This window comes from Hyperolius riggenbachi, chromosome 4 (assembly GCF_040937935.1).
Source record: "Hyperolius riggenbachi isolate aHypRig1 chromosome 4, aHypRig1.pri, whole genome shotgun sequence".
In the NCBI taxonomy this organism is placed as follows: domain Eukaryota; kingdom Metazoa; phylum Chordata; class Amphibia; order Anura; family Hyperoliidae; genus Hyperolius; species Hyperolius riggenbachi.
Window position 1 is genome coordinate 268,051,852 of NC_090649.1, and position 23,690 is coordinate 268,075,541.

Here is a 23,690-nt window from a genome sequence, read left to right on the forward strand (position 1 = left end):
ACTAGTGGGATGTACGGGGGAGAGAGATTGTGGAGAGCTTTGTAGTTTAGGGTAAAGAGTTTGAACTGGATCCTCTGGTTAATTGGCAGCCAATAAAGAGCTTGACAGAGAGGGGCAGCAGAGGAAGAACGAGAAGAAAGATGAATAAGACGAGCAGCAGAGTTCAGTATAGACTGGAGCGGTGCCAGTCTGTTAGTTGGTAATCCACAAAGTAGTAGGTTATAGTCCAGACGAGATATTATAAGAGCATGTATTAACATTTTATTTTGATTGAGAAAAGGTCATATGCGAGATAGGTTTTTGAGTTGGAGATGACGGTAACTGGTTAGGGAGTGAATGCGAGGAATATGAGAGAGAGAGAGAGGGGGGGGGGAGGGAGAGAGAGAGGGAGAGAGAGAGAGAGGGGGGGGGGAGAGAGAGAGAGGGAGGGAGAAAAATACTACCCCTAAGCACTAGGGTTGCCGCGGTTTTACGATATACCACAGTTTGATTGTGCACGGTAACCATACCGTGCACAATCTCGTTTTGCCGGTTTTAGGGGGCGGGGCGACGTAGCGGCAGGGATACGGCGCAGCGGCGAGCGCACGAACAGCGGCGGGGATACAAATACTCACTTGCAGGCAGCCAGCTCCATCCTGAACGATGAACTACCTTCATTGTACTTCCTGTTCTTGCATCACATTTCCCTGAAACAGCGCCCCCTGGGTGCTATTACGAGAGGATGCAAGAACAGGAAGTAGAATGAGGCCCGTACATCGGTGATGGACCTTGCTGCCGGCAAGTGAGTATTTATCCCTGCTGCTGCGTCCCCTCTCCCTCCCTCTCTGTGCTGCAGCCACCTATTTCTGGCTACACCTATCCCTGGCTACCTATGCTGCGAGCACCTACTACTGGCTACACCTGTCCCTGGCTACCTATGCTGCGAGCACCTACTACTGGCTACACCTATCCTACGAGCACCTACTACTGGCTACATGCATCCCTGGCTACCTTTGCTGCAAGCACCTACTACTGGCTACACCTGTCCCAGGCTACCTCTACCTATGCTGCGAGCACCTACTACTGGCTACACCTATCCTACGAGCACCTACTATTGGCTACACCCATCACTGGCTACCTATGCTGCGAGCACCTACTACTGGCTACACCTATCCCTGGCTACCTTTGCTGCAAGCACCTACTACTGGCTACACCTGTCCCTGGCTACCTATGCTGCGAGCACCTACTACTGGCTACACCTATCCTACGAGCACCCACTACTGGCTACACCTATCCCTGGCTACCTTTGCTGCGAGCACCTACTACTGGCTACACCTATCCTGCGAGCACCTACTACTGGCTACACCTGTCCCTGGCTACCTATGCTGTGAGCACCTACTACTGGCTACACCTATTCCTGGCTACCTATGCTGCGAGCACCTACTACTGGCTACACCTGACCCTGGCTACCTTTGCTGCAAGCACCTACTACTGGCTACACCTATCCTGCGAGCACCTACTACTGGCTACACCTGTCCCCGGCTACCTATGCTGCGAGCACCTACTACTGGCTACACCTATCCCTGCCTACCTATACTGCGGCCACCTATTACTGGCTACACCTATCCCTGGCTACGAATACTGCTGCCACCTATTACTGGCTACACCTAGCCCTAGCTACCTATGCTGCGGCCACCTACTACTGGCTACAGAGGGGAGCCCCGGGTCCAAATAATTGTATAAAACCGTATATTGTAATATTGTGGTATTTTTTTCTTTATAGTTATCATACCGTGGAATTTCATACCGTTGCAACCCTACTAGGCACCATACTTTGGGAACTAAAGGAGTGTTATTAACATTTATTGTTATTTGAGGCAGAGAGGTGGACAGAGACGGTGGAGAAATGATTAGTTCTGCTTTACTCATATTAAGTTTTAAGAACCGAGAGAACATAAAGGAGGATATAGAAGACAAGCAGTCAGCAACACATGTGAGAAGGGAGTTACAGTCTGGGGCCGAGAGGTACAGTTGTGTATTGCCTGCTTATAAGTGGTATTGAAACCCAAATGAGTTGATTAAGTTGCCAAGACTGTGCACGTAGATGGAAAAGAAGAGGGTGCGAAGGACAGAGGCTTGAGGTACCCCCACAGACAAAGGATGAGAAAAGATCTGATCAGAGTTAGAGACTGTAAAAGACCTTCCAAAGAGATAGGAAGATAAACAGAGAGCGATGCCCTTTATAACTACACATGAAAGTATATGTAGACATAAGGTGTGATCAACAGTATCAAATGCTGATGACAGATCAAGAAGGATGAGTATGAAAAAATGACCTTTGGATTTAGCTGTAAGATCATTGGCCTCTTTAGTAAGAGCGGTTTCTGTAAAGTGGTTAAAGTGAAAGCAAGACTGGAACTGATCAAGTAGGGAGTTAGCAGATAAAGGTTTGTGTACAATCCTTCCAATCGGCTAGTACTGGTTGTAGTGGAACTGTAGCCAATCGGCTAGCATTAGCTGATCAGCTACTATCAGCGCTGAATAGCTGCAATTAACATTGTAGTCCATTATGCGACTGCCTGTGTGGTTGCCCAAATCACCTGTTCACGTACTACGTGCTGATCGGCTAGTACTGGATGTGGTGAAACAGTAGCAGATTTAGTAATAGCTGATCAGCTACTGTTGGCACTCAATAGCTGCAATTGACAATGCAGTATATTACACGGCTCCCGGAGAAGGCGCTCGGATTGCCTTCTTTAAGTTCATCTTATGCTACATACTCACCTAGAAATGTTCTTCCAAGCTCTGATACTGATCTCTGCCAGGCAACAGAACAGCCCACGGCGATGTACATACACGTCATCAGCCTCTGGCTGATGCAGTGTATGTTGCTATTGGGGAGGGTGTGAGTGGGGACAACTATCACATGCGAAGCAGCAGTTTCCAGTGGGCGGGGGACTGGCGGGAACAATAGCGTTGGGCGGGGATCTGGCATTGCTAAAGATCCGACATGACTAATCTTTAGTGGTTTTCGTGCGGTGACTGTAAACACATGCCGTTATTGGAATGATCCATTGTTCATAGTTTCCAGCAATTACGTCCCAATAACGTCATTCAGTGGGTATGGGCCTTTACTAATATTACAGCTAGCACCCATGGACGCAACACACTTTAACAAATCAGCACCTTTTATATTAAACAAGTAAGACAAAACGGGAGGAACACGCCGTAGTGTGTTAACTTTTAATGAATTAAAAAATGCGCAAACATATGCACTTACTAGATGAAGATGAAAGACAAGCATTTGGTTTGGCATAAAGCCCTGAAGAGTACGTCCCACCGAAGGAGCGACCTGAATACTGCAGTGGCCAGCAGCAGTGGGGGTCTGAAAGGAATGGTGGCCTGAGGTGCCCTTGCGGGATAATCATGTGCAGGAGACGTCAAAACGCGTTTCACCGTATCCACGTCTTCATCAGTCAACGTCCCTTGCACGCACACGAGGCTCAGCTTTGTACTCTAAAGCTGTGCAATAACTTCCAGGTTGAACTATGTGGTCAGAGCTGCAAGCTGCAGCGAGCTATCACACTACACTTTGGCTTCATTTCAGCCGGTCCCCATGGCGATTCACCCAGCACTTGCCTGGACAGTGTTTTTTTCCCTTCCAGCCAGATCACGCCATATACACCTAGGCACCCATACACTGTCTATTTGGGTTACTTTTGCATCACCAACTGAGCAACAGCCCCACCCCCTCATTAACTTCCGGTTCACCCTGGAAGTTATTGCACAGCTTTAGAGTATAAAGCTGAGCCTCGTGTGTGTGCAGGGGTCGTTGACCGACAAAGGCGTGGAATCATTTTGACGTCTCCTGCACACGATTATCCCGCAAGGGCACCTCGGGTCACTATTCCATCCGGACCCCCACCACTGCCGGTCACTGCAGTCTTCAGATCGCTCCTTTGGTGGGACGTACTCTTCAGGGCTTTATGCCAAACCAAATGCTTGTCTTTCATCTTCATCTAGTAAGTGCATATGTTTGTGCATTTTTTAATTCAATAAAAGTTAACACACTACGGAGCGCTCCTCCCGTTTTGTCTTTCTTCTCCAGTTCTCTTACAGCCAAGTGCTGAGGAAGTGCTAGAGTGTGTTCACATGGCAATGTATGGTTTCATTGGTCCTTGGGCTTCAGCACCGCAAGATTTCTCATCTTTTATATTAAGCAAGTGCCACCTTGGGGAATTCAAACAAAACACAGGATTACTATATTTATATATTTGTTCAGAGGAAGAAAACAACTGTGAGAACTTGTGTATGGTGTTAATTAAAAGCTAATATAGACAATGAAATCAAATAGTGAATATAAAGCACCAAAAGTTTTCTATCAGATAATATTTCTTGAGATCACATGACTATTTCCCAAAATGTGAATCCCAGGGGCACTGAGCAAGATTACTACCATGTCCCAGTAATTAAACTAATCAGAAAACCATGACAGGATGGAATACAACTGTCAGTTCTAATCTTTGTTCTACCTATCCAGTGAAATCAGTTTTATGCATATGAATTGTATCTTGTCTTTCTGCCCAAGTGGTTTTATTCTCTGGTGGACGCAACTGATGCAAAACCTCATAAACTATTTATAAAGAACAGTGTGTAAAAACAGAGATAAAATGGGTACATATCAAATCAATTGCAGTTTTGCAAAACATCCAGACAAATCCTAGGACCTCAGCTGTTTGGTTACTTGTATAAAAATCAGAGGAATCATCAGACTAAAGTATTAAAGTGAGACTCAACTGTTGAAGAAAAGCAATCCTCTCCAGTTCCTCACCAAGGATCTTAGCTAACATTATATTGAACTCTTATCTTCTTCTTACATGCATATGCTAAAATAAATGATGCACAGATTTTCTAATACAGGATAATAAATGGGAGATTCAAGGCAGCCACTGAACATCTCTAGGCAGCTTAACATTGAACCAGGTGAAAAAAAAAAATGACAGTATGGTGAGTTCAAAGAAGTTTTTAATTTTTTGTCACAAGTTAGCGGAAATTGATTTTAATAGTTTTTTTTCACAAAGTGTCATTTCCCGCTAACTTGTGACAAAAAATAAAATCTTCTATGAACTCACCATACTCCTAACGGAATACATTTGGGTGTCTTCTTTCTAGAATGGGGTCATTTGTGGGGTTCCTATACTGCCCTGGCATTTTAGGGGCCCTAAACCGTGAGGAGTAGTCTTGAAACAAAAATGACCTGTGAAATCCTAAAAGGTACTCATTGGACCTTGGGCCCCTTAGCGCAGTTAGGCTGCAAAAAAGTGCCAATCATGTGGTATCGCCGTACTCGGGAGATGTAGTATAATGTGTTTTGGGGTGTATTTTTACACATACCCATGCTGGGTGGGAGAAATACCTCTGTAAATGACAATTGTTTGATTTTTTTTACACACAATTGTCCATTTACAGAGAGATTTCTCCCACCCAGCATGGGTATGTGTAAAAATACACCCCAAAACACATTATACTACTTCTCCTGAGTACGGCGATACCACATGTGTGACACTTTTTTGCAGCCTAGGTGCGCTAAGGGGCCCAACGTCCTAATCACAGGTCATTTTGAGGCATTTGTTTTCTAGACTATTCCTCACGGTTTAGGGCCCCTAAAATGCCAGGGCAGTATAGGAACCCCACAAGTGACCCCATTTTAGAAAGAAGACACCCCAAGGTATTCCGTTAGGTGTATGGCGAGTTCACAGAAGATTTTATTTTTTGTCACAAGTTAGTGAAAAATGACACTTTGTGAAAAAAAAAAAAAAAAACAATTTCCGCTAACTTTTGACAAAACATAAAATCTTCTATGAACTCGTCATACACCTAACAGAATACATTGGGGTGTCTTTTTTTCTAAAATGGGGTCCGTTTCTGGGGTTCCTATACCGCCCTGGCATTTTACGGGCCCAAAACCGTGAGTAGTCTGGAAACCAAATGTCTCAAAATGACTGTTCAAGGGTATAAGCATCTGCAAATTTTGATGACAGGTGGTCTATGAGGGGGCGAATTTTGTGGAACCGGTCATATGCAGGGTGGCCTTTTAGATGACAGGTTGTATTGGGCCTGATCTGATGGATAGGAGTGCTAGGGGGGTGACAGGAGGTGATTGATGGGTGTCTCAGGGGGTGGTTAGAGGGGAAAATAGATGCAATCAATGCACTGGGGAGGTGATGGAAAGGGGGTCTGAGGGGGATCTGAGGGTTTGGCCGAGTGATCAGGAGCCCACACGGGGCAAATTAGGGCCTGATCTGATGGGTAGGTGTGCTAGGGGGTGACAGGAGGTGATTGATGGGTGTCTCAAGGTGTGATTAGAGGGGGGAATAGATGCAAGCAATGCACTGGCGAGGTGATCAGGGCTGAAGCCTGAGGGCATTCTGAGGGTGTGGGCGGGTGATTGAGTGCCCTAGGGGCAGATAGGGGTCTAATCTGATAGGTAGCAGTGACAGGGGGTTATTGATGGGTAATTAGTGGGTGTTTAGGGTAGAGAACAGATATAAACACTGCCCTTGGGAGGTGATCTGACGTCGGATCTGCGGGCGAACTATTGGTGTGGGTGGGTGATCAGATTGCCCGCAAGGGGCAGGTTAGGGGCTGATTGATGAGTGGCAGTGACAGGGGGTGATTGATGGGTGGCAGTGCCAGGGGGTGATTGATGGGTGGCAGTGCCAGGGGGTGATTGATGGGTGATTGACAGGTGATTGACAGGTGATTGACAGGTGATCAGTGGGTTATTACAGGGAAGAACAGATGTAACTAATGCACTGGCGAATTGATAAGGGGGGGTCTGAGGGCAATCTGAGCGTGTAGGCGGGTGATTGGGTGCCCGTAAGGGGCAGATTAGGGTCTGATCTGATGGGTAACAGTGACAGGTGGTGATAGGGGGTGATTGATGGGTAATTAGTGGGTGTTTAGAGGAGACAATAGATGTAAACACTGCGCTTGGGTGGTGATCTGATGTCGGATCTGCGGGCGATCTATTGGTGTGGGTGGGTGATCAGATTGCCCGCAAGGGGCAGGTTAGGGGCTGATTGATGGGTGGCAGTGACAGGGGGTGATTGACGGGTGAATGACAGGTGATCAGGGGGGATAGATGCATACAGTACACAGGGGGGGGGGGGGGGTCTGGGGAGAATCTGAGGGGTGGGGGGTGATCAGGAGGGGGCAGTGGGCAGGGGGGGGGGGGGGGGAGATGAAAAAATTTGCGTTGACAGATAGTGACAGGGAGTGATTGATGGGTGATTAGGGGGGTGATTGGGGGCAAACAGGGGTCTGGGGGGTGGGCAGGGGGGGGTCTAAGGGGTGCTGTGGGCGGATCTGGGGCGGGGGGGGGGGGGAAATCAGTGTGCTTGGGTGCAGACTAGGGTGGCTGCAGCCTGCCTTGGTGGTCCCTCGGACATTGGGACCACCAGGGCAGGAGGCAGCCTGTATAATACACTTTGTAAACATTACAAAGTGTATTATACACTTTATATGCGGCGATCGCGGGGTTAACATCCCGCCGGCGATTCCGTATAGCCGGCGGGATGTTGCGGCGGGCGAGCGGTGACAGGCGCCGGCGGAGGATCGCGTCACTGATGACGTGATCGCTCCGCCCATGCACTTAAATGGACCGCCGCCTCTGTGGGTGAGCCGGTCCTTAACCACTTGCCGACCGCACGCTTATACCGTGCGTCGGCAAAGTGGCAGCTGCAGGACCAGCGACGCAGTACTGCGTCGCCAGCTGCAGGCTGATTAATCAGGAAGCAGCCGCTCGTGCGAGCGGCTGCTTCCTGTCAAATCACGGCGGGGGGCTCCGTGAATAGCCTGCGGGCCGCCGATGGCGGCTCGCAAGCTAAATGTAAACACAAGCGGAAATAATCCGCTTTGTTTACATTTGTACGGCGCTGCTGCGCAGCAGCGCCGTAAAGCAGATCGGCGATCCCCGGCCAATCAGCGGCCGGGGATCGCCGCCATGTGACAGAAGACAGCCTGTCACTGGCTGCACAGGACGGATAGCGTCCTGTGCAGCCCAGATCTCCCGGGGGAGCAGGTAGGAGAGGGAGGGGGGAGAATGTCGCCGCGGGGGGGGGCTTTGAGGTGCCCCCCCCGCAAAATGCCTGCAAGTAGGAGCGATCAGACCCCCCCTGCACATCATCCCCATAGGGGGGAAAAAAGGGGGGCGATCTGATCGCTCTGTGTGGCCACGGATCTGTGCTGGGGGCTGCAGAGCCCACCCAGCACAGATCCAAACAAACAGCGCTGGTCCTTAAGGGGGGGTAAAGGGTGGGTCCTCAAGTGGTTAAGGGCTCCACTTCCCGGCCGCCCCTGTGCGTTAGGCGGTCGGGAAGTGGTTATATGTACGCGCATTACTTACTTTTATTGAATATTAAATGAAGGTTTTACACATAAGAGGCAATTGTGCTTGTTGTTTGAGGTAATGATACAGCTGGTGTTTGAGAAACAAAGGCCTGGGAAGCAAGTGGTGTAATCTGCTGCTAAGGATTCATGCACCTCAGTGATTCTCAGGTTTCCTGTACCCCAATACGCCGCAGCCTGATGGTGAGCAGGGTAGTATAGGGGACGGAGGGGAGTGCGTGGATAGGTGGTGGTGGTTTCTTGCCCCCCATACCTGAGCACTAGTGGAAGTCTGTGCATGAAACACACAGGTGGTGTTGTTGCAAGATAATAATAACAGTCTGCACTATTGTGGCATTTCTTTTGTGTGTTTCTCTTTTCCTGAGGTGTTGACATACGCTGTATATCATCTTGGAGAGCCCAGGACGGACAGCTATATGGACTGAGTGCTACTATACTGTGTGGAGAAGATTAGCTGCATGCCTGTTTCTGGTGTGATTCACACTACTGCAGACAAATAGCTCAGCAGGGCTGACAGGCAACTGGTATTGCTTAAAAGGAAATCAATATGGCAGCCTCCATATACCTTTCACCACAGTTCCCCTTTAAGTTTCATACAAGTTTGCTTCAACACATCAGTACTTTGTCTGAAATGATCATTTATGTACAGGTTTCCACTGATGTCTAATGCCATTTTGGCCAACCTATGTGCCCTGGAGCAGCTCATTGCAGTGCACTTCCTGCTCCCAAGTTCCTCTCACTACCCCCTCTTTCCATAGGAGAGCACTTGCTGCTCATAAGAGATCTGAGCAAGTACACAGATGAACTGTTAGCTGACAACTGTATAGCTTCTTATTTTATGTTGTGCGTTTAGGTTACGATACCTTTTATGAAAAAAAAAACAAAAAACGCAATCAATCCTGTATTGTGGATTGTAACTAGGGTCACATAAGCTGTTTTATGCCCTTTTTCAATACTTTATATTGGCAACTACAGTATTCTCGCCGATTGTCAATTAAAATGATAATTGGCGCTCTACCTCATCTCTGGTATTAATGGCCAGAGACCGTTGCTTTCCTGCTTCTTCTATCCTTTTTTGAAGTTGTAAGAAGCATATTCATGATAAAGCTTCTTGTTTGCACCACGAATGGGGAAGATGTACAAGCATAAGTTTTTTTTTTCTGCATTGTAATACTTGCAGCTAAAGGTGGACTTGCGTTTGTGGGGAAAGGAGGGGGAAAATGAATGTGAATGGGAGGGTGGGGAAAAATCTGCTCAAGCATATGGACATCTGATATATAACAGTTAAAACCATTCACCTGTGCACATTGACATGAATGGCCATATTCTGCCGTGTATGTAAATCATACAGGGGATTATGAGAGTTTATAAACCTTTTACCTCCCCAGATATTATATTTTGTAGCTTAATTTGTTTTTTGTTTCCAAAATTTAGATCAGCTTTCATTGTCTAACCACCTGTTCCGAATCACAAACCAAATCTTTCCCAATCCCATAAACCTGGTCACATCTTAATTGCTAAAATGGGGGATTATTTAAATGAACTGAAAAAAAATTAAAATAAAGTACAAATATAAACAGGTGCTTGTAATAAGCACTCATAGATCATCCTGAGATAATTAGTAGGAACATAGAACAAAAAATAGACTATTAAACAAGCATCTGAATGCATTATTAATCTAAATATAGAAAGCCCTAAGATAAAAATCCATTATACCATAGAGAATGTTGCCGCAGACATACTCAAAAACATACACGCAATATAATGAAATGCAATTAATGCATATGGTTATACTTTAGAAGCAAAGACAAAAGGCACCATCTGCTGCATCTGCTGTGAAGGGAGTGTCTTTGTGCACTTTTCCAATCGCATGCATCAAAATCGTGGCAACTTAGCTTTACAGCAAGATTACTGCACAGTGTTTATGTGAGGAAAGCACAAGTTTACATCACACTTCTTATGCAAGCACACTATATTGCTGTATTACATTAATGCCATTTCGGAAGAATATTTTGCTCTCTAAAACTCAGAATACTGCATGCAATTAGTTTGATTTCAGAAATGACGGAATTCTTAGAGTCCATTAAATCCACTTCAGACCCAAACGTTCAAAACTTACATTTCTATACAATCAGATGACCATGGTTCAGGCTTCTGGATGTATTTACAGATAACGGCAAGTTGGTTTTATTGTCAACCTAGCTACCCGACACTGTATATTGCTTTTTATGACAGATGGAGGTTTTTTTTTTTTAAACACTACACATTAATATAAAATGAAACTGATTTAGGACTGAAAGGGGGAGGGAGGGGGGAAGGCTCTTTTTTTTTTATTGAAAAAAATAAAATAAATAATTGCAGCAGTGATCAGAGACCACCAAGGAAAGCCCTATTAGTGACAAGAAAAGGAAGTAAGATTCATTTGTGTGCTAAGTTGTATGGCTGAGCAATAAACCATTAAAGCTGCGCAGTGCTGAATTGTCAAAAATCGCCTGGTCACTAGGAGGTTGTAAACCTGTGGTCCTCAAGTGGTTAAAGGACAACCAAGGTGACATGATGAGATAGACATATGTATGTATAGTGCCAAGAACACAAATAATTAAGCTATGTTCGTTTTTTCTTTCTCTACCTGAAAGAGTTAAACATCAGGTATGCAAGTGACTGTTTCCATCAGGGTCGGGACTGGGTCGGACTGGGTTAGACTATAGCATAACCCTCACTGAAGTAATTACAGCCATCAAATACTTTCCAGTAAGTAAATGGCTTCCTGGAGCAGGAAAGAGATAAAAAGGGTCAATAATTCATAGATTTGAGCTCTGGTACTTCAGTGAAGGTGTCATTGAGCAGAGACAGTGAAACAGTAAAAACTTAAAAACTAGATTTAAATATAAAATAAATCTGGGATATATATATATAAAAAAAAGGTAATTTTTAGGAGAAGGAGGATAGATACAATTGTTTTTCTCAGTTTATTTTCACCTCGGATGTAATTTAAAGCCATATATGGAGTCACATATGAATGGCAGAAGACATGTAGACCTATAGTGGACATACAGGTTAATCAGTGGGGAAGGATACCACCTGACTGGTTCCCAGCTTGGCTCTTCTGTAAGCCCAATAGATGGATTTCTAGGTAGATTAGTGTTGGCTCATTAAAGCGGACCCAAACCAAACATTTTTTTTTACTAAAAATATTTAGTTGCACCCCTCTGACACATACAAAGATAAATAAACACTCCTTCAAACCTATGATCATTTCAGTGCATGCTTTTCACCCTTCTCTTTTTATATCTAGGGTTATACTGGGGGCAGCCATTAGCAATTCCTCCATTGCTGGACACCGTCTACTCCACCAGTTTGCCGGAAAAATCCCGGCAATTTGAAAAGAAGGGAGGGGTTCCTCCAATAAATGTAAAATATTTTATATTTGTCATCATGCAGCTGAAAAAAGGCTCCTATTTATTATTATATATTAGAAAATAGGTTTTATTTCTGAAATCTTGAATTTTTAATTTGGGTCCACTTTAAGACTGGCTTTAACAGAGATCTGCAGTAGCATCATATCTGTATAAATCTGCAGCTCAGAACAGACCCACAGTTTCCATCTCTGTACAGACCTTGGATGCCAAATAGTTAAAGGATATCAAGCTGGAAAAAGAAGGCGTGGAGCTGTGTATGGGGGCAACAATAGTCAGTGAGCAGAGGAAAAAATAGCACTTTGGCCTGGGGCACACCAGAGGAGTTTTTCTGAGCGTTTTGAGTTTTTAAATCTGCTGCTAATATTATCCTATGTGTCTGTGCACACTGGAGCAATGAGGTTTTGCAAAAAAACCCATAGCATAACATTGGGAAGAGCTTTTGAACCTCTAAAGGCTCTTCCCAACGTAATGCTATGGTTTTTTTTTTGCAAAACCTCATTGCTCCAGTGTGCACAGACACATAAGATAACATTAGCAGCAGATTTAAAAACTCAAAATGCTCAGAAAAACTCCTCTGGTGTGCACCAGGCCTTTCCAAACCTTTTTCTTTTTGTAAACCTGTGGCAGATTCTGTTAGCACTTTGTACTTTCAGCAATATTCCCCATGGATTTTTATAGGGTAAATTTTCTCACGTGAAAATGCTCCTAAAAGTCCCAGGACATGTGTCTAATTCAATTCAATGAAATAACTTACTTATAATAGCCATTACTTTAGATATCCACCCAAACAGCCCAGGTGACTATTGGTTTGAGACTGCGATAAACACATTAGAATGCGAGCCCAACTTATGAACACTGTAAAAACCCCATCTGCGCATTTGATAATTGACCTTGACACATAATTGAAGCCATACGGTAAAACGTAAGATGAATACACGAGATGCTGTTATATAAGATCTGCTTGAGAAGGCCAAGAAATAACTACATGCACTGTACTGCTCAATTCATTGCAACGCTTTGAGGTCACCAATCCCCCTTGCATGGAGGTTTTGCAAAATGTCAGATCACAGGTTCAAAAGTGAATCAGTCAGGTATGAGACTGGACGATTTGTCTTATCCAGAGCTCCTTGTAAGATGAACCAAAGAGGAGACCCCCTAACTATTAACTGAGTTAATAATACCCGCAGTACGAGCAGCTCTTCTAACCAAATCGCTAGTAGCATCGGCTAGAAAACTTGCTGCAAGTGAAAGCATAGCAATGGAATCTGTCCCCTAGGGAATAGGAGTTACTGCTTTAAAGATGATATTCTAAACCTGAAAGCCATGTAGTCAAACATCTAGAGTGCAAATGGCCACTAAATTCAGAGCAAATGCTGCAGCTGACACTTCCCAAGATCTTTTTAGAAGAGCCTCCATCTCTCTATCTGTTATGTCTTTAAGATTCCCTGTATCTTCAAAAGGAATAGGGGAATCCTTAAAGAGAACCAGAGAGGAACGGGCTGAAAAAAAAAAGAACAAGCCTTTATACATACCTGGGGCTTCTTCCAGCCCCATAAGCCTGGATCGCTCCCACGCCGCCATCCTCCGCTTCCTGGAACCGCCGTTACCGGGCCCGTCACTTCCGGCGGACGCGGCCAATTGTCCGCATCACAGGGGCTCCCTCCATACATGTACGCATGCGGCTGCACAGCAGGCAGCCTCATGCGTACTTGTATAGAAGGAGCTCCATGTGATGCGGCGAATCGGCCGCGTCCGCCGGCCGACTAGCGGCAATGACGGGACCCGGTACCGGCGGATCCAGGCAGCAGAGGACGGCGGCGTGGGAGCGATCCGTGCCTATGGGGCTGGAGGAAGCCCCAGGTATGCATTAAAGCTTCCCCCCAACCTCTCTGGTTCCCTTTAAATAGTTTAGATATGGTTAGGTCTAATTTTGACATTTTAGCCCATCTTGCACCAATATCCTCATCAAGAGGAAACCTTTTTAAAGATTTTAGCTGAAATAACTTTTCTCTGGTTCTTTCCACTCTTGAGATACCAGATCGAGCATAGACTTGTGTATGGGAAAAGAGGGAAGTTTTCTCAGCCTGTTCCACATACATTCCGCCCTCTACAGATAATGGTTTAGAAAGATCTGCTGGTATATTAAGAGTGGAATTAATTATTTTAAGTAACTCCTCTGTTTTCTCAGGTGGAAGTTTAAATTTCCCTTTAATTATAACCTTTCCTCTGCCAGGGCTGAGGAAGCCTCCGCACCCTCCATATCCACAGAATATGACTACTCCTCCATACCTGAAGTACCTTGTACTGCCAGCTGAGATACAATTGGTTTAGGTTGGGGTAAGGTTGTGGCTGGGGTGGAGGCTGTAAGGCAGGTGCCTGAGATTTTTTTTTTTAAGTCCTTTTTGCAATGTAGAAATCATTTGCTTAAATGATGCAGTATTTTCCTCATTACCAAACGTATTACAATAGTTGTGGTACACCCATGACAAAGAGGCTTATCATAAGATGAAGAAAGCTTATTTTTACAGACACCACAAGCTCTATTGTGTTTTTTCAGGGGCTTTTTAGGCACTTCCTAAAAGACACAATGGAGGCCCAGCATTAGAATGCTATCAGAAATGCATCACAAAAAAGAAGTCTCTATGTTACAATTCAGTAGTCACTATACCCCATCTGTCAGTTTGGGCTCTGAGTTCTTGCGCTGAGAGACAGTCCGCCATGGTTCAAGAGACCAGCAAGAGTTAACACATGCAGCCTTTTATAGCCCATGCTGCTCTGAAAGACAGGAACTCCACCACTTCTGACGTTTAGCATCCACTCCATATCCACCCTTCCACCTGGAGTTGCGTGCAAGTGACCTGCCGGGTCACCTTCGGCAGAAGCCCACATTGATCTCGGATTCCCATATAGAGACACCGCTGCCATATTAGGCCAAACAGAGGTCCGGTGGCAGTATAGATGGTGGCCAGCAGCGAGCCCACACACACCAGTATTCCGGCCCCCACAGACTGCTTTCTCTCCAGTCTCGCCAGGATTCAACAACTAGGCTGCCCCTGGTTGGATAAGTAGACAGCTGCACTTACCCTTGGGCCCCACAATAGCCCAGCAGAATGATCACTTGCAGCTACAGCAAATTCGCTTTAAGATGGTACTGAATGGGATGTCTCACTAACATAATGGGAATACAGAGAACTTTGCCTGCAAGCTCATCTTGACCGTGTTAAACATATTTCACGCTGCATAAGTTGTCATCTGAGATTAAGAGCTGCCTTCATTAATTCTGCATCAAAAAATCTACATATGAAGTAGAATTTACTATAATTAAAGATGACTGGCTGGTCATTTCCTCCTTATATGTAAACAACTTTGATTCCTTCATTTCAACTCTCCTTAAAGAGACACTGAAGCGAAAAAAAATTATGATATCATGAATTGGTTGTGTAGTAGGGGTAATTACTAGAACATTGGTAGCAAAAAATCTATATATTCTCAAATTTTTTAGTTAAACAGCTTTTATTTTATAACATTGCATCATTCTCTAATATGTACAGTTTACACACTACTCAGCATTCTAAATGTTTTTACAGAACAGACAGTGAACTTTTGACCTGTCCTGAACTGTTCTCTGCAAAAGAAAAACACAATACAGTTGAGATAACCTAATCAGAAGTCAGAGCGCTCGTGCCTAGTACACACCATACAATTTTCTGTAAGATTTTCTGTTAGGGCCCATTCACACCTATAATCGCAAAACGTTTTGCGGGAGTTATTTTCCCGCGATTAATGCGGAAAAAACACTGGACACTGCAGCGGTTTTGGAGCAATCGCGATTAGCGTTCTTTGCACGCTAATCACAATCGCTAATCGCAAAACGCAAATTGCCTGCAAACCGCTGCATGCAACGCGTTTGTAGTTATTGCTAACCGCAAACGCGGCAGTGAGAACACTGCCATTTGCTACAATGTGTATGTGTAGCGTTTTTTACAAAACCGCTAGCGGTTTGCCATGAGCGGGAATCGCGCGATTCACGCTCAGGTGTGAATAGGCCCTAATGCTGGGCATACACGGGTCGATCCGGCGGCCGATTAGCTGCCGGATCGACCCCCGCCGCGTCCCCGCTCGTCCGTGCGGATCGATTCCCGCTCGTCCCCGCCGGATCAAGCGGGAAATCTATCCGGCAGGTCATCGGACCTGTTGGATATTATCAATCGAGCCATTAGGCTCGATTGATAAGCCTGCCCAAACTGCCATGTATGCCCAGCATAATGCTGGGCATACACGGGTCGATCCGGCGGTCGATTAGCCGCCAGATCGACCCCCGCCGCGTCCCCGCTGGTCCACGCGGATCGATTCCCGCTAGTCCCCGCCAGCGCTTCTTATCACCCGCTCGATTCGCCGCTATTGTCCGCCTGCAGGGATCGAGGGCGGAATCGATCCCCGCGGTAATCGGACACGTCAGATATTATCAGTCGAGCCATTAGGCTCGTTGATAATCCTCCCCTCGACGCCGTGTATGCCCAGCATAAGACTTAAGGCCCATACACAGGTCGGATTTTTTTAAACGACGGTCGTTTAGACGTCCCGTCGTCCGGACGTCAAGTCGGGCGTGTGTACAGCAGCTGAACGACGGACTGTACACACGCCCGATTTGACGTCCGGACGACTGAACGACGGGACGTCCAAACAACCCGTCGTTTAAAAAAAAAATCTGAGGTGTGTATGGGCCTTTACCTGCCAGATAGATAATTTCCAACATATTGGAAATTATCTAACCATCTATCTGCCTAGCAATTAGGCATTGTTCTACTCAGCAGGAGATAACCAAAAGACAATGCACCAGAGGTAATGTCTCTACTAGTACTTTACAAAAAATAATCTAATTACAGAAAATCTTACAGAAAATGTAACAGAAAATTGTATGGTGTGTACTAGGCATCAGTGACTTTCAAAGTCGTGGAGCTCAATGTTAATTTGCATAGATAACTGTAGTTTCTTAACTCTTCCTGTACTAGAAACAAATATTAGACTTATGTCTCTGCTCCTAATGCTTTATTTCTTAAGGTGGCCATACACTGGTCGATTTGCCATCAGATTCAACCAACAGATAGGTCCCTCTCTGATCGAATCTGATCAGAGAGGGATCGTATGACTGCCTTACTGCAAACAGATTGTGAACCGATTTCAGCCTGAAACCGTTCACAATTTGTGGTGGTGGTGGTGGTGCCCCCCCCCCCCCCCCCCCCCCGCATACATTACCTGCTTCGCCGGCGCGACTCCCCAGGTCTCTGCTGTCTTCTTCTCCGCTCTGGTCTCCGGCATGCTTCACTTCTTCCTGCCCGGCAGGAAGTTTAAACAGTAGAGCGCCCTCTACTGTTTAAACTTCCTGCCGGGCAGGAAGAAGTGAAGCATGCCGGAGACCAGACCAGAGCGGAGAAGACAGCAGAGGCCAGGGGACTCGCGCCGGCGGAGCAGGTAATGTATACCCGCTGTATTGCGTCGGTCGTCGGGCATTCGAACGCTGCTATCGACGCACTCTCGACTCGCCGGCGATCGAGAAAAATCTTCCGCACGGACGGATCGACGGGAACGATCGATTTCGGATGGAAATCGATCGTTCTGTCAGCGGTGTGCGCGGCGATTTCACAGCCGATTTGATCACTGTGATTGAATCGGCCGTATATAGGCGGGAAAATCATTAGGCGTATGGGCCCCTTTGCCTGTACTACACAACCAATTCATTATATCATTTTTTTTCCCGCTTCAGTGTCTCTTTAAACACAACACAGCACAGTTTTGAGAAATCTACTCCAGACTGAGCAAAATCCCCTTTCACATTATTGACCCTCTTCTGATTAACTTTACTTTAACGTTTGTGAGTAACTAGGATACAGGACTTCGGCTATTTTACTTGTGTACTTTTCCATTTAAAATGTACACAATAGTTCTACACACAAAAAAAAAAATCAATTATTGTTCAGGTGTGGAAGATAGTCATTAAAAATATTACTGAATCAATAGGGATCTAAGTGAAATGTCACAATTGCTCTGGTCCATGGTGTAACTGCAGCTTCTAGATGTGAAATTAAACATCTACTTAGAGCAGAATATATGGCAAAGGTAAATGTACGCTAAACTGGCAAGATTCAAGAATTATGAACGAACAAGACATCAATGCAACATATTTCTGTGTACTCTGGAGCATTTATCTCAACTATAAATGCTGTGTGATCACTTTTTCTATTCACTCCGGCTGCACGGTTATCACAGCCGCTCTCAGGAGAATGAAGGGCTTTTCTGAGGGAAACTTCACAAAGGCAGATCGATAACATGAATGCAGCAGAAATGTTCACATAAGAAAAGGATGTCTTTTCCCAAGAAATGAAATTGCACAGACAAACCGCTTATCTATCCTGCAGCGTGACAACAATACTTCTACAGAAGCGCACATTCCATTATTTGATTGAATGGCTTCACACAAATAAAGGAGAATGCACTGTGTATTTACTCCAAACAAAACAACTCATATTTCCATTCATTTTTACCACCCCAGCCTCAAGACTGCCCCCTCCCCCCCATATATAATTTGCTCACAATAAAAAGTAAATCAAAATGGTCATGATATAATGAACAATAGAGTGTTTTAAGTAAAGCATAATTTAAGCAGTTGGCAGTGGTACTGAAACAAAATTCCATTCAATTTCTACATGTAATGAATATAAAGAATTCTTAAGACTGAATAGTTAAAAAAGGAAATTAATGATCTTGGTAGTTTGCTGCAGTAAACTAGGAGGTGGATCAAATATTGTAACTATGTAAGAAAAACAAATATTTAAAGAAACTCTGATGAAATAAAAATACTTTTTTTTAGAGACTTCAATCTGTTTAATACCTTATGCTGGGGATACACGGTACGTTTCTGTACCGTGTATCGACCAGCTGATCCGGCCAACTGATAATATTCAGCTGGCCCAATCATGCCGCTCGACCCGCGCCCGCTCGATTCCCGCCGGCGGACATTGGCAGGGAATCGAGCACTGATAAGAAAGCGCCGGCGGGGACGGGCGGCAATCGATTCGCAAGCACGCGCGGACGAGCGGGGATGCGCCGGCATTGAGCCGCTGCCTCGATCCGGCGCATAAAACGAGCCGTGTATGCACGGCATTAGCCCTGAACCGCCGCTCTAAACTATCTAAATTCCCCCCAACTCCCCCCTACCTCTTCCCCGCACCTCTCCCCCACAAAATCCACGACTTTCTTGGTTGTGAGTTTTGCTGCCCTAAGCGCTTCTGTGTGAGGCAGGGCTATGAGCTGCAGTCCTGCCTCACACGCGTCTAACAGCAGCGGATCTCCGACTCTCCCCCGCCCCTCAGCGAAGGTAGACAGAGGGGCGGGAGAGAGGAGGCGATCCGCCACTGACAGACGCATGTGAGGCAGGGCTGCAGCTCATAGTCTTGGCTCACACATAAACGCTGCCCAGATTGCCCCCGGGGAGTTTGGGGGGATTTAGATAGTTTACATCGGCGAGAATGCGGCGGTTTAGTTAGGGATAACATATTAAACATATTTTTGAAATAAAAATACGTTTTTTTTTAGAGCCTTCAGAGTCTCTTTAACCACTTAAGGACCACAGTCTTTTCACCCCTTAACCTCCTTGGCGGTAGCCGCTCAGGCCCTGCTGGGCCGATTTTAATAATTTTTTTTTTGCTGGACGCAGCTAGCACTTTGCTAGCTGCGCCAGCACTCTGATCGCCGCCGGCCCCTTTGCGATCGCCGCTATCTGCTGCGGCGCGGGCCCCCCCCCCCTCCAGACCCCAGCGCTGCCTGGCCAATCAGTGCCAGGCAGCGCCGAGGGGTGGCCCGGGACTCCCAATGACGTCCCGACGTCAGTGACGTCGGTGACGTCATCCCGCCCCGTCGCCATGGCGACGGGGGAAGCCCTCCAGGAAATCCCGTTCTATGAACGGGATTTCCTGATCGAAGCGGGCGGGGGGGGGGGTGCCGCTCAGCAGCGGCTATCATGTAGCGAGCCCTCGGCTCGCTACATGATTAAAAAAATTTTTTTTAAAAAAAAACCTGCTGCGCTCCCTCCTGGCGGTATTTTTCATACCGCCAAGGAGGTTAAGGACCAGAGCCTTTTTCTCCATTCAGACCACTGCAGCTTTCACGGTTTATTGCTCGGTCATACAACCTACCACCTAAAGGAATTTTACCTCCTTTTCTTGTCACCAATACAGCTTTCTTTTGCTGCTATTTGATTGCTGCTGCGAGTTTTAATTTTTTATTATATTCATCAAAAAAGACATGAATTTTGGCAAAAAAATGACTTTAACTTGCTGTGCTGACATTTTTCAAATAAAGTAAAATTTCCTATACATTTGAGCGCGAAAGTTATTCTGCTACATGTCTTTGATAAAAAACAAAACCATTCAGTGTATATTTATTGGATTGGGTAAAAGTTATAGCGTTTACAAACTATGGTGCCAAAAGTGAATTTTCCCATTTTCAAGCATCTCTGACTTTTCTGCGCACCTGTCAGGTTTCATGAGGGGCTAAAATTCCAGGATAGTACAAATACCCCCCCAAATGACCCCATTTTGGAAAGAAGACATCCCAAAGTATTCAGTGAGAGGCATGGTGAGTTCATAGAAGATTTTATTTTTTGTCACAAGTTAGCGAAAAATGACACTTTGTGACAAAAAAAAAAAAAAGTTTCCATTTCTTCTAACTTGCGACAAAAAAAAAATTAAATCTGCCACGGACTCACTATGCTCCTCTCTGAATACCTTGAAGTGTCTACTTTCCAAAATGGGGTCATTTGTGGGGTGTGTTCACTGTCCTGGCATTTTGGGGGGTGCCTAATTGTAAGCACCCCTGTAAAGCCTAAAGATGCTCATTGGACTTTGGGCCCCTTAGCGCAGTTAGGCTGCAAAAAAGTGCCACACATGTGGTATTGCCGTACTCAGAAGAAGTAGTATAATGTGTTTTGGGGTGTATTTTTACACATACCCATGCTGGGTGGGAGAAATATCTCCGTAAATGACAATTTTTAAATTTTTTTTACACACAATTGTCTATTTATAGAGATATTTCTCCCACTCAGCATGGGTATGTGGAAAAATACATTATACTACTTCTCCTGAGTACGGCGATACCACATGTGTGGCACTTTTTTGCACCCTAACTGCGCTAAGGGGCCCAAAGTTCAATGAGTACCTTTAGGATTTCACAGGTCATTTTGAGAAATTTCGTTTCAAGACTACTCCTCACGGTTTAGGACCCCTAAAATGCCAGGACAGTATAGGAACCCCACAAATTACCCCATTTTAGAAAGAAGACACCCCAAGGTATTCCGTTAGGAGGATGGTGAGTTCATAGAAGATTTTTTTTTTTTGTCACAAGTTAGCGGAAATTGATTTTAATTGTTTTTTTTTCACAAAGTGTCATTTTCCGCTAACTTGTAACAAAAAATAAAATCTTCTATGAACTCACCATACTCCTAACGGAATACCTTGGGGTGTCTTCTTTCTAAAATGGGGTCATTTGTGGGGTTCCTATACTGCCCTGGCATTTTAGGGGCCCTAAACCGTGAGGAGTAGTCTTGAAACCAAATGTCGCAAAATGACCTGTGAAATCTTAAAGGTACTCATTGGATTTTGGGCCCCTTAGCGCACTTAGGGTGCAAAAAAGTGCCACACATGTGGTACCGCCGTACTCAGGAGAAGTAGTATAATGTGTTTTGGGGTGTATTTTTACACATACCCATGCTTGGTGGGAGAAATATCTCTGTAAATGACAATTGTTTGATTTTTTTTTTTACACACAATTGTCCATTTACAGAGAGATTTCTCCCACCCAGCATGGGTATGTGTAAAAATACACCCCAAAACACAATATACTACTTCTTCTGAGTACGGCGATACCACATGTGTGACACTTTTTTGCAACCTAGGTGCGCTAAGGGTCCTAACGTCCTATTCACAGGTCATTTTGAGGCATTTGGATTCTAGACTACTGCTCACGGTTTAGGGCCCCTAAAATGCCAGGGCAGTATAGGAACCCCACAAGTGACCCCATTTTAGAAAGAAGACACCCCAAGGTATTCTGTTAGGAGTATGGTGAGTTCATAGAAGATTTTTTTTTGTCACAAGTTAGCGGAAAATGACACTTTGTGTAAAAAAAACTCATACATATCAATTTCCGCTAACTTGACAAAAAATAAAATCTTCTATGAACTCATCATACACCTAACAGAATACCTTGGGGTGTCTTCTTTCTAAAATGGGGTCACTTGTGGGGTTCCTATACTGCCCTGGCATTTTACGGGCCCAAAACTGTGAGTAGTTTGGAAACCAAATTTCTCAAAATGACTGTTCAGGGGTATAAGCATCTGCAAATTTTGATGACAGGTGGTCTATGAAGGGGCAAATTTTGTGGAACCGGTCATAAGCAGGGTGGCCTCTTAGATGACAGGATGTTTTGGGCCTGATCTGATGGATAGGAGTGCTAGGGGGGTGACAGGAGGTGATTGATGGGTGTCTCAGGGGGCGGTTAGAGGGGAAAATAGATGCAATCAATGCACTGGGGAGGTGATCGGAAGGGGGTCTGAGGGGGATCTGAGGGTTTGGCCGAGTGATCAGGAGCCCACACGGGGCAAATTAGGGCCTGATCTGATGGGTAGGTGTGCTAGGGAGTGACAGGAGGTGATTGATGGGTGTCTCAAGGTGTGATTAGAGGGGGGAAATAGATGCAAGCAATGCACTAGCGAGGTGATCAGGGCTGGGGTCTGAGGGCGTTCTGAGGTGTGGGCGGGTGATTGGGTGCCCGCAAGGGGCAGATTAGGGTCTAATCTGATGGGTAACAGTGACAGGTGGTGATAGGGGGTGATTGATGGATAATTAGTGGGTGTTTAGAGGAGAGAAGAGATGTAAACACTGCACTTGGGAGGTGATCTGATGTCGGATCTGCGGGCGATCTATTGGTGTGGGTGGGTGATCAGATTGCCCGCAAGGGGCAGGTTAGGGGCTGATTGATGGGTGGCAGTGACAGGGGGTGATTGATGGGTGATTGATAGGTGATTGACAGGTGATCAGTGGGTTATTACAGGGAATAACAGATGTAAATATTGCACTGGCGAATTAATAAGGGGGGGTCTGAGGGCAATCTGAGCGTGTGGGCGGGTGATTGGGTGCCCGCAAGGGGCAGATTAGGGTCTAATCTGATGGGTAACAGTGACAGGTGGTGATAAGGGGTGATTGATGGGTAATTAGTGGGTGTTTAGAGGAGAGAAGAGATGTATGCACTTGGGAGGTGATCTGATGTCGGATCTGCGGGCGATCTATTGGTGTGGGTGGGTGATCAGATTGCCCGCAAGGGGCAGGTTAGGGGCTGATTGATGGGTAGCAGTGACAGGGGGTGATTGACGGGTGATTGACAGGTGATCAGGGGGGATAGATGCATACAGTACACGGGGGGGGGGGGTCTGGGGAGAATCTGAGGGGTGATCAGGAGGGAGTAGGGGGCAGATTAGGGACTAAAAAAAAAATAGCGTTGATAGATAGTGACAGGGAGTGATTGATGGGTCTGAGGGGTGCTGTGGGCGATCAGGGGGCAGGGGGGGGGGGGGAAATCAGTGTGCTTAGGTGCAGACTAGGGTGGCTGCAGCCTGCCCTGGTGGTCCCTCGGACACTGGGACCACCAGGGCAGGAGGCAGCCAGTATAATAGGCTTTGTATACATTACAAAGCCTATTATACATGCGTGCAGCGGCGATCCGGGTGCTAGTAACCCGCCGGCGCTTCCGAACGGCCGGCGGGTTACAGCGAACGGTGGGCGGAGCCAGTCCCCGGCGGCTGATCGCGTCACGAATGACGCGATCGCCGCATAG

At 45.9% G+C, this 23,690-nt stretch overlaps 1 protein-coding gene across 1 annotated transcript in view; it reads right to left on the reverse strand.

The window, feature by feature from the left end:
* Nucleotides 1-23,690, reverse strand: part of PREP (prolyl endopeptidase) — a 216,675-nt gene that overhangs the window by 39,141 nt on the left and 153,844 nt on the right. The window lies entirely within an intron of this gene.